At 37.7% G+C, this 11,850-nt stretch overlaps 1 pseudogene; it reads left to right on the top strand.

The window, feature by feature from the left end:
- Positions 1-1,531: 1,531 nt before the first annotated feature.
- On the top strand, positions 1,532-2,275 carry LOC129463491 (large ribosomal subunit protein uL30-like; annotated as a pseudogene).
- The last annotated feature ends 9,575 nt before the right edge of the window (positions 2,276-11,850 follow it).

Genomic DNA, 11,850 nt, shown 5'->3' with positions numbered 1-11,850 from the left:
AGCTATGAAAGATGGGGATTTTTCACACTCTTTTTTTTTTTTTTATAACCTGCCACCTTAACCTGCCTAAATAAATCATTTAAAGTTCTAATATAATTAGTTTTACCATCACTATGGTCTTCTGACTGATCATTTCTTTAACTAATGTAAGCCTGTAGTAAGAAAAATAGTTAAGTATCTCTAGCTCACTTTAGAAATTTGTAAAGCCTCATCGCTTCTGTAACAAATTTCTGAGCATAGATAGCCGTGAAAAATTGATATATTCAGAGGAAAAATAAGAAAATTAATGGTAAACATGTGTTGCCAAATGCATTTAAATTCTAATTTGGCTAAGTCATTGGCTACATTTAACAGGAAAATTTGATGTAACTCACTCTTGACAACCATCAGTAAATTTATTCAAAATTTAAAGCAAGATTTGGGGCAAATTTTGTCAGGATCGAAACCATTTGACCACCCACAAGTATAAGAGACAGATGAAAATATTATTTAAACAATTTTATCCAAATAGAGTTACTGATGGACAAGGAATGAAAAAAGATATGTCTCATACTGACTTCCAACACGTCTATACCAGAATTCCTCTCTGATAATTTAAATAATATCTCAAATAGATTCCATAACTTATCTAGTTACTCTGAACTATTAAAACTCATTCTAATGTCCAGGCATTAAGAATCCTGTTTGGTCTAATGTAGAACTGTCAATCATACATCCACTTCAAAAGTCAGCGATTTATGATTTACATCTCTGTACCTGCCATTTCCTGTACACAGCATGCTCTTCCTCCAGCCACCTCATGGCTGAATTTCTCCCCTCTCTGAGATATCTGCTCCTGGTTCGCCACAACAGTGAGAACTTCAGGACCACCTTGTCTAAACTGACTTTGCATCCCACGTTTTTATCTCCATATTCTGCTTCATTGTTCTTCCTATCATTTATCTATATGGGATATTATAATGTAGATCTAGTTTATTGATTTTATCTTCCACTCTGATGTTAATTCCATCATGGCAGAAATTCGGTCTTTTCATTCATTGCCCTATCTGCAGCAGGTTAGATAGAACAACAACAAAATGAATGGATCATAAATAGATATGGTTTATGATCTAAGTAATATCTCAAATAGATTCCATTACTTTTCTAGTTACTCAGAACAATTAACACTCATTCTAATGTGCAGGCATTCAGAATCCTGTTTGGTCTAACGTAGAATTGTTGGTCAAACATCAACACATCTACTCCTCAGGTTCTGTTCTGACTCATGACAGGCTTTGGAGAAGAAAAGGAGGTGCTGGCTTTCTCCATATTTCTTGTTGCAGCCTGCCTTGACTTATCTGCTGTTGTCAGATGCCAGCATTGGGACAGGCATGGGAGGCCAGACAAACTGGAAATCAGATGGGAGCTACAGTCTTTATGAGACAGATACCCCAATTATGGCCTTAAGCTGGAATTAAATACCAATACGATGATCTCTCAAGAAAAAAAAGCAAACATAAAAAAATGAAGATGCTCTTTTCTGACTGGAATCATGGAGAGTGTAGAAAAGAAGAGGAAGTTGCCTGCTATGCCAGAAACCCTTTAGAGAAAGCAAAGGAATTTTGCAGAGCTGAAGATCAAGTGCCTGAGAAAGAAGTTTGCCCAAAAGATGTTTCGAAAGGCAAGGAGGAAGCTCCTCTATGAAAAAGTGAAGCACTGTCACAAGGAATATAGGCAGATGTACAGAACTGAAATTCAAATGGCGAGGATGGCAAGAAAAGCTGGCAACTTCTTTGTACATCCAAAACCCAGACCGGCGTTTGTCATCAGGATCAGAGCTATCAGTGGTGTGAGCCCAAATGTCTGAAATGTGTTGCAGCTTCTTTGCCTTTGTCAAGTCTTCAATGGAACCTCTGTGAAGTTCAACAAGCCTTTAATGAACATACTGAGAATTGTAGAAATGTATATTGCATGCGGGTACCCAAATCCGAAGTCAGTAAAGGAACTAATCTAGAAGCATGGTTATGGCAAAATCAATAAGAAGCGAATTGCATTGACAGATAACACTTAGATTGCTCGATCTCTTGGTAAATATGGCATCATCTGCACAGAGGATCTGATTCATGAGATCTATACTGTTGGAAAATGCTTCAAAGAAGCAAATAACTTCCTGTGGCCCTTCAGATTATCTTCTTCACTAGGCAGAATGAAGAAAAAGATCACCCATTTTGTAAAAGGTGGAGCTGCTGGCAACAGGGAGGAGCAGATCAACAGGCTTCTTAGGAGACTGAATTAAGTGTCTACCGTGATTATTTTTCTAAGCTGGTCAGTTAATAAATAGCACCTACTCTCAAATTGAAATTTAAAAAAAGACAAAAAGAATGAAAGAATAAACTAGCAAATATGTATATGTATGCACATAAGAACAGAACCCAAAAATAACCAGCATTATCCAATAAAGAATTTCTAAAATAGAAGGAATACTGAATGATAAGAATTGCAAAATAATGTCATAAAATATAAACAAATATTTAATGTTTAAAACATTCTTGTTTTATCAGTGGATAGAAGTCTTGATATTAAATACCGGGGGAAAAGGAAGAATAGATACATGTTAGAACACTCTATGGTTTTACCTCTGGTGCAATGCAAACGTATTGATTTGATTTTGACATAATTACTTTTAATATGTGTGTTAAAAGTTTCTGTTGTAACACTAAAATATAGAAAGAGTGTCCCATTCTCATATTAGAGGAGGAAAAAAAAGTCAACTCCCAGCTTGGGCCTCTGTCTGTGTGGAGTTCGCACATTCTCTATATGTCTGCATAGGTTTTCTCTGACTTCCTTTCCCATCCCAAACGTGCACATTAGGTGAATTGACATGTCTACATGGTCCCCGTCTGAGTGAGTGATGACGTGTGTGTGAGTGTGCCCTGGGAGGGAATGGCATCCTATCCAAGGCTGTTTCCCAGCTTGTGCCCTGAGCTGCAGGGACAAAGCTCTGACCCCTCGCCATTCTGAATTGGAATAACCAGGTTGGAAAATGAGTGAAGGAATAAATACAGATTATTGTACAATAAGAATATATATTGCTATTGATTTGACTGCATTTTATTGACTTTCTATATTTCCTTTGATTTGAAATGTAAATTTAAAAAATACATTTCATGCAATTGAAAAGAAAAACACTTAGTGGAAGTGTGCAAGATTCTCTATCAGGGTCACTTTCAGTGACATAAGTACAATGACTTGAGGTCACTATCCTGAAATGACAATAGTAGGTGTCTCTGATTTAAGCACAGAAAGAAACAGATGCTGTAACATTTTATGTTTGTCTTGTGCGGGCTTCAGTCCACATGCCCCTTTAAAGGCTGGGTGCAGTGGCTCACGCCTGTAATCCCAGCACTTTGGGAGGCCGAGACGGGCGGATCACGAGGTCAGGAGATCAAGACCATCCTGGCAAACACGGTGAAACCTCATCTCAACTAAAAAAAAAAAAAAAAAAAAATAGCCGGGCGTGGTGGCGGGTGTCTGTAGTCCCAGCTACTCAGGAGGCTGAGGCAGGAGAATGGTGTGAACCTGGGAGGTGGAGCTTGCAGTGAGCGGAGATCGCGCCGTGCACTTCAGCCTGGGCGACAGAGCAAGACTCTGTCTCAAAAAAAAAAAGTCCAATGACAAAATCATTTTTTGTCTGCCAAAGTGTTCACAAAACTGCAATCTGGTCTTAAGGTTTCCAAATTGTATCAAAGATAATTTAAAGCATTACTATGCATAAAAATCTTCTAATTAAGAAAACCATGGGTCTAGGTCATTTACTTTCACTAACTGAACATGTTCATTATATTAAATTCCATTTTGCCATTTGCAATTTATCGATGTAAGTAGTATGACAAGTGTTCATAGAAAACCCTTGTACTGTATCTCAGTCTTGTTGGGGGGATTGTTTTATTTCATTTGTATTTGGGTACAAATAATGCTCATTAATTTCACATAAATAGCTTATGTCATTTCTTTTGCTTGGTTTAAGACACTGACTCCTAGTGTAAAACTAGTCCTGTTTCTATTGCTACCAAAAACAAATGACTAATAGCCAGGGTTTTGTTCCTCTTGTCCTTCTGCCAAATTCTTGACATAATTTGGCTAAGTGTCACTTTCTCTGACACCTGTTCTAGTCGCCTTCTCATTTTTTCCATTTACATCTGATTTCCTCGTCACCCTCCCTCTCTTTTTCACTCATTCCTCAATTGATTTGGTTCCCTAGCACCAGTCAAGAATGCATTATACTTGTTTTTAAAAATCTCCTAAAATTATTTATCTGTAGATTTTGATGTACATTCCAGAAGGTTGAATGCCCGAGTCATATACGTGTAGTCCAATAGAATAAACAGCTGTAAAACCTATTAGAGTTAGTACCTTATCTATTTCTTGGCATTGGCAAAGTAGTGCTTGGTCAGGAATAATCTGATTTGATAGAAGTCAAAAGTGTGGAAAGAGAACCAAACACAGGCTAATCGCTGGGGAGAGTGCATCCAGTATGAAGAGCCATGGAAACCATAGAGTCAAGATTGGGGTTCTGACTACTGCCCAAGCAATCAGCTCAGCATGCACAGCAGGGGAACGGTGGACACCTCTGCAGAAGTTTGCTGATGCATTGGACCACAATGGCTACAGCGATGCCAACACATCTCTTCTATCAACCACGTAGTGTGGTCACTAAGCTGTGATTGTAGAAACTGCTCACAGCTGGATATTGCTTAAATACTCATTTTCCATAATGTAAACAATTTATTTAAAACTACTATAATTCATGAGACTCATAAACATATATATTCTTACTCCTTTACAGCCCAGAAAAATCCAAACACACATTCGTACAGCTTCTGGTTAAAATTAAGACACATATACACATATGTGTCTTAATTTCCCCATATATAGATATATACATATGTACACAAACATGTGGGGGAAATCAAGCAAATTTATACTACCAATATAACAACAGCAAAAAGAAACATTAACCTTTGAATAAGTTGTAGTGAAGCCTGTGCATGTTCCTTTTCTACAACAAGACATACTTTAGCAAAAATCTGGATCCTGCATTAGAGCTGGTCTTGGCATAGAAGTATAAATTTTGTAATCCCACCTTAAGCCTTGGGTGTTCTGTATCCCTAATTGAGGGAAGGAACTTCAGCATATTTTTTAACTTAGTCCAGTTGAATGTGTTTGCTGCTACTCAACCATTAGTCTGCTAAGTATTCAATTTCAGACAGGAATTTTATTAATGTCTCCTTATTAACACCTCTGACAACTTCGTAAATAACAATTATAACTTGAAAAAAATTCAACTTTAGACCATAAGAAATAACTAGCTGTTGGAAATGGAAAACAAGTTTCACTGTTTTAACTAACAGAAGCTTTTCAGTACACAGGAATAGCATGCCTCAAATCTAAGACAAATTTTGAAATGAGCATTTATTCTTTATCGGAATGGTATTTTCCTTAAGTGTCATTTTTCAGTAGCCCAAACAGAAATAGCTCATTCTCTGAACGGTTTATGTATAAAGTTTTCCATATTTGTGTCTGTAAAATTAACTCAGTTTTTCTTAGAACAATGAAAACATAGTCTAATTTGCCATGCCAAAATTTACTGTAAAGATTACAAAAAACATGTTGCAGAAAGATGACTTAGGGTTAGTTTACCGTGCAATGAAGACAAGAAGACAAAGGACAGTTTCTATTTGGCAGGCTATAAGTAGGGACATATTTAGCAATAACAGTTAAACAGAAGAAGTAAGTTAAAACCAGGAAGGTAAGTTCTATACCTCTAAAAGCTTTTTATCCAGATGAGTTAGATGCATTTAATAATTGTATTTCTGAAAAACAGTTACAACATTTATTAAGATATATTAGGTTGGTTATTATTTTATATCCTTGTCTGAGACTTCCCATTTTAATAACTGATAAGATGGTGTGTCTCTGTCAATTTAGAGAAATCATAATTATAATAATAGATGCATTCTAGGTGAGCAATGTGCCCTCCTTTCTCATACATTATGGGTCTGGATACAAAGTCCTTTGCAACAACCTGGCTGGGAATCGACGAAAACGGCCATAGGGCAGAGGAGTAAGATGAGCGTACCAGCCTCTCCAGGATGCCTGTAGCCCATCTTCCTTCTCTCCCAAGAAAACAGCTCCACGTCCTATTGCTAAGCTGTAGCATATGCACGCTTGGGCCCAGGGATTCTCAGAATCACAGAAGATACAAAAATTAAACCTCCTGATTTAGGTTAGGAATGAAGAATGAAGGACATTTTACTTATCTTACTTCTCAGGAGAAGATAATGAAAAATCATCTCTACATTCTGAACTTTTTCATTTTACTGCCCCATGAAATTATCAGAGGACGTTACATTCTTTGCAAGCTTTTCCAATTCCTATCACGTTTTCTTTACCATTTTTCTGTCATTTATGAGAACAAGTATGGTGTCAGCACAGTCATGCATGCATGCATTCTTGGATTTATTCAATTATTTATTCAGAGTAATTTAGTTGTGACCACTGTGCCCCAAGCAGAGTGATTGATCTTAGAAATCAGTGGTGAAAAATGTCCCTTTTCCACTCAGTTGAAAGAACAAGAAAGATAATTATATAACTAACTAAATGATAATAGACATGAGAGTGAAGCATCCTAGGAACAGAGAGATGATGGCAATTAAATCAGCCTGACAGGGGGCTTCTTGAGACTTGCTATTGCTTCCAGTTAGGTTTGGTTTCATCAGAGTGAACAGGCAACCTACAGAATGGGAGAAAAATTTTGCAATCTACCCATCTGACACAGGGCTAATATCCAGAATCTACGAAGAACTTAAACAAATGACCCCATCAAAAAGTGGGCAAAGGATATGAACAGACACTTCTCAAAAAAAGACATTTATGAAGCCAACAGACATATGAAAAAATGCTCATCATCACTGGGTCATCAGAGAAATGCAAATCAAAACCACAATGAGATACCATCTCACACCAGTTAGAATGGTGATCATTAAAAAGTCAGAAAACAATAGATGCTGGAGAGGATGTGGAGAAATAGGAATGCTTTTACACTATTGGTGGGAGTGTAAATCAGTTTAACCATTGTGGAAGACAGTTTGGCAATTCCTCAAGGATCTAGAATTAGAAATACCATTTGACCCAGCGATCACATTACTGGGTATATACCCAAAGGATTATAAATCATGCTGCTATAAAGACACATGCACAGGTATGTTTATTGTGGCACTATTCACAATAGCAAAGACTTGGAACCAACCCAAATGTCCATCAATGATAGGCTGGATTAAGAAAATGTGGCACGTATACACCATGGAATACTATGCAGCCATAAAAAAGGATGAATTTATGTCCTTTGCAGGGACGTGGATGAAACTGGAAACCGTCATTCTCAGCAAACTATCACAAGGACAGAAAACGAAACACTGCATGTTCTCACTCATAGGTGGGAATTGAACAATGAGAACACTTGGACACAGAGTGGGGAACATGACACACTGGGGCCTGTCAGGGAGTGGGGTCTGGGGGAGGGAGAGCAGTAGGAGAAATACCTAATGTAAATGTTGAGTTGATGGGTGCAGCAAACCAACATGGCACATGTATACCTATGTAACAAACCTGCACATTGTGCACATGTGCCCTAGAACTTAAAGTATAATAATAATAAAAAAAGAATATGAACGGAAAACTATTAAACCCATTTATGCCTAGTTTCCATTATTGGAACACTAAGTTTGTGGGGGTTATTTATGTCCTACTGCTCAAGGTCATCATCAAAATTGCATACATACATACAAAAATTGCAACCTCTGATATAAATGGGTTAATCAAGGAAAGGAGTTGCAGCAAGCTAAACTGTGAAAATACTTAAATTGGTTACAAAGAGAGAAGTGAGAAAGAGGCAGAAACTGTGAGTAAAGAAAACATAAATATAAGATACATAGTAAGGAGTTATAAAATGAATTGATACAGGAAGAAGCAGATTCAAGAGCAAGACTGAATATTCCAATCTCCCCAGGATTGATTTGCATCCTGTTCCAGTTGCTGTGAAGTTTATCTGAATAATTTGTGAGAACTGTAATCCTGCAAGATCTATTTTCCTATTCCAAAAGAATGCATTCTATACACTAGGTTTACTTGAATAAGATCCTTGTTAATAAGAGAGTTCACATAAAATGTTAGTCTTATCTGAAAACATTTCTCTTCTTGTACTTCAGGCTCTGTTGTTTAATGTGCCCCCTAATGCATATCAAAGAATACCAATGTAATTGGAAATACTAAGCATAGAAAACAAGCAATGCCTGGTAGGCACCATTATTTCCTTTGGGAATGCTCAATGGAGATGATGATGCCCAGTAAACAGGGACAGATTCAGAGGAAACAAAAATGCCCACTGTATTAGTCGGTTCTCACACTGCTATAAAGACATACATGAGACTGGGTCATTTATAAAGGAAAGAAGTTTATTTGATTCACAGTTCCACATGGCTAGGGAGGCCTCAGGAAACTTACAATCATGACAGAAGGCCAGAAAGAAGCAAAGAATGTCTTACATGGTGGCAGGGGAGAGATAGCGAAGGAGCAAAGAGAGAAAAGCCCCTTATAAAACCACCAGATCTCATGAGAACTCACTCACTATCCCGAGAACAGCACAGGGGAAACGGCCTCCATGATTCAATCACCTCCCACCAGGTCCTGCCCTCGACATGTGGGGATTATGGGGATTAGAGTTTGAGATGAGATTTAGGTGGGAAGAGAGAGCCAAACCATATCACCCATGAATGGTAACTGGCCAGAAATATAAGTGCATTTCAACTATCTTGGGACATCAAAAACTAATTTGGAGAATTGAAAGAAAGCTTAAATATACCTATAAATTATTGAAATCCATGGTTCTTAAAGCACTAATTCTTTTATTTAATAAATAAATATTGTTATTGTGAACATGGAACCTTCTTTTTGTGTGACTTTAGTAAAAAAAAATCCCGAACTAGAATTTGATTGGTACAGTTCACCTTTTGAGTCAAACTTTATGACAAAGACTTGATTTAGATGTCTGCCTTTGATTTAATAAGCTGTTTCAGGGTGGAAGTTGGGATACTCATCCAGAACATGGATGTTTAATGCAGTCAAAAACAAAAAATGGGAATTATCCGAGGCTGGCTTAGAACATCATATAGACAGATAGGGAGAAACACACCCTCTGTTAATTACTTAGTTTGATCAGTACAATATTAGAATTAGATAATGATGCAATGGGACAAAAAGAAGGCTTTTTGGAAAACATAGCTCAGTAGGGATCTGGGCTGGGGATACAGATCATGGAGTCCTTCATCTTATGAACAGCAAGTGAAAACATAATATTATTTGAAATCATTGAGGGAAGACTCTAAATTGAAAAGAAGAAAGGGACTAGAGAAAACACACGAGAACCACCATTCTACTGTCTTCTTTTATGTGAAAATTGAAAATTCATCCAGAACAACAAACTCTATTAGTTCCATTGGGGGAAAGAGAAAGAAACATGATGAAAATTGTCATTTAAAATAGAGAAAGAGGGAAGGCACATAAACAAGTGGTCACAGAGCAAAGAGAAAAGCCAGAAAGGGACCAGAAAAAAGAAATTCCTTAAAGAAAAAGCCAAAAGTATCAAAAGCCCAAGACAAGACAAATGTGATTATTTGAAAAAGATGTTGAAAATGGCTTCATAAAAGTTGTGTTAATGTTTTTTAAAGAAGATTTAATGAGAATGGTGCAATAAGAATCCTGAAATGGTAGTAATCTGAGTAATATGTGGAAGGCACGTGAATATATTGTTAGTGTAGACAACACTTTGGAAATATTTGGTTGTAAAGAGTTAGAAAGAAGTTAGAAAGGATGAGGGAGATCTAGGGTCATAATAGAGATTTTTTTGTGAGTAATTTTTGTTTTGTTTTGAAAATGGACAAATCTGATTTTAAAAAATGTGTAAGGGATGATTATATTAGAAAGAATGATTTCAAGAGAGATGAGCTAGGTACGAAAAGAGATAAATTATAGAGAAAGAACTTCCAAGAAGGCAAGAAAACATAAGACCTGGAACACAGGGAGCCATTCTTAGGCGGGAGGAGGCGCACATTTTCTATTCCTCTTACTACAGGAAAGAAGTATCATAAGAATATAGGTATAGCTGATTATTTCAATAAAAAGAATATGAGGAAATTTCTTTTCTTTGGTGAAACTGCTATGTTTTCCAAAGATGGCCACGATAAGGTATCCCATAGCATATGCTGTTCTTTGAAACAGTTGTTGACTTTTCTCTATTGAGACACGGGGTCCTGTTCCTTTTCCTTGATCTACGTGGACTTGTGAGAACAGCAGAAGTGATACTGTGATGTAAGAGGCTAGGACATAAAAGGCAACACAACAGCTGTCTCCCTCTCCCTTTCTCTCTCTCTTCCTCTCAACACGTGCACATTTGGAGACCTAAGCTTCTGTCTAAAATTACAGCATAATTGAAACTCAGTGCTGGAGTGTCCATGGCAGGTACTGGAAAGAGAGAGATTTCCGAGGAGCCACAATCCAGCTCTCAGATATTCAAGTCTTTTCAGACCAGGCACCAGATAGGTAAGCAAACCTTCAGATAATTCTGTTCATTGGCCTTTAATCCACATTACCTTAGATAGAGTGGAGTAAAAATGAGCTGTCACCATCAAATCTTTGCCCTAACTACATATTCATGAGCAAAATAAATATTGTTATTCTAAGCCACTAAGTTTTGGGGGTGGTTTATCATGTAGCCTTACTTACTGTAACGTTTGGTGAGAAGGAGGTAAAGTGATCCTTGATAGGATAAGAGATCATTCTCATTGGTTTCTCTGGGAAGCAGATGCTGAGACTGAAGCTAGCACTAAAAGTTCACTGGGGTGTAATACCTGGAAAAGAAAAAGAAAGGGAGAAAGATTGGAAAGGATAGTCAGCAAGACTTCAGCAGGTGCACAGACATAACAAAGTATGATAGACCAGGAGGGAGCTCTGATTCACAGAGAAAATATGCATGAGGTGGAAATAGCTAGAATCTCATATTGTCACCTTGCTCAGATGTTGACTAAAGTCAATTGCCACTGACAAGATCATGACTCCTCTTCTTGCCCACTGGGACCTAGACACCAGGTGTCAACATTCCCAGGTAACATCTGTAGGTATATGTCAATGAAAACTTTGCTCTATTACTCAGAGACGGTATCACCTCCTGCAATTTGGGGATAGTATCTCCAACACTACAGAGCTCACAGCTAAAGTGACAAGGACAAAGGCTTTCTGTAGACTCATGGAAGTGTTTGTAAGTAGGGCCACTTTTGCTTCTATTCCTTGGTTCTCAGGCCCAGCTACTCTTCCTAGTGGGAACATACCTGCAGGCAAATTACTTTGATCTAATGCATGTTGGAGAATGGTGTCCCCATCATAGGATATTGCCTCTTGACTGCATGTTTCAGTGGGTCATTCCAATCTCTATCATGGTGTACAGGCAATGTAACCAGTGTACCTCTTGCCTAGAGTTGTTTGGTGAATGAAAACATGATATGTTGTATGTGATGTCATGACTATGGATCATGCATTCTACAATCTTCTGAACAGTGGCTGAGGTCCTGTGGACTGAAAAGGGGAGCCCATACCCAGAACAGATGTCTATTCCTATGAGAACAAATTTCGGTTTATTCCAGACATGAAGGAACCCAATGGAGTTGATTTGTTACCCAGTGGCCCAGATCTCCCCATGCAATAGTGTGTTGGTCTCTGCTGCTGGCACATTGGATGTAAAGAAGCAGTAGTATCTAGATC

The sequence above is a fragment of the Symphalangus syndactylus genome, chromosome 15, assembly GCF_028878055.3.
Source record: "Symphalangus syndactylus isolate Jambi chromosome 15, NHGRI_mSymSyn1-v2.1_pri, whole genome shotgun sequence".
Classification (NCBI taxonomy): Eukaryota; Metazoa; Chordata; class Mammalia; order Primates; family Hylobatidae; genus Symphalangus; species Symphalangus syndactylus.
The sequence above is the reverse complement of the archived record's forward strand: the minus strand, read 5'-3'. Positions and strand labels throughout refer to the sequence as shown.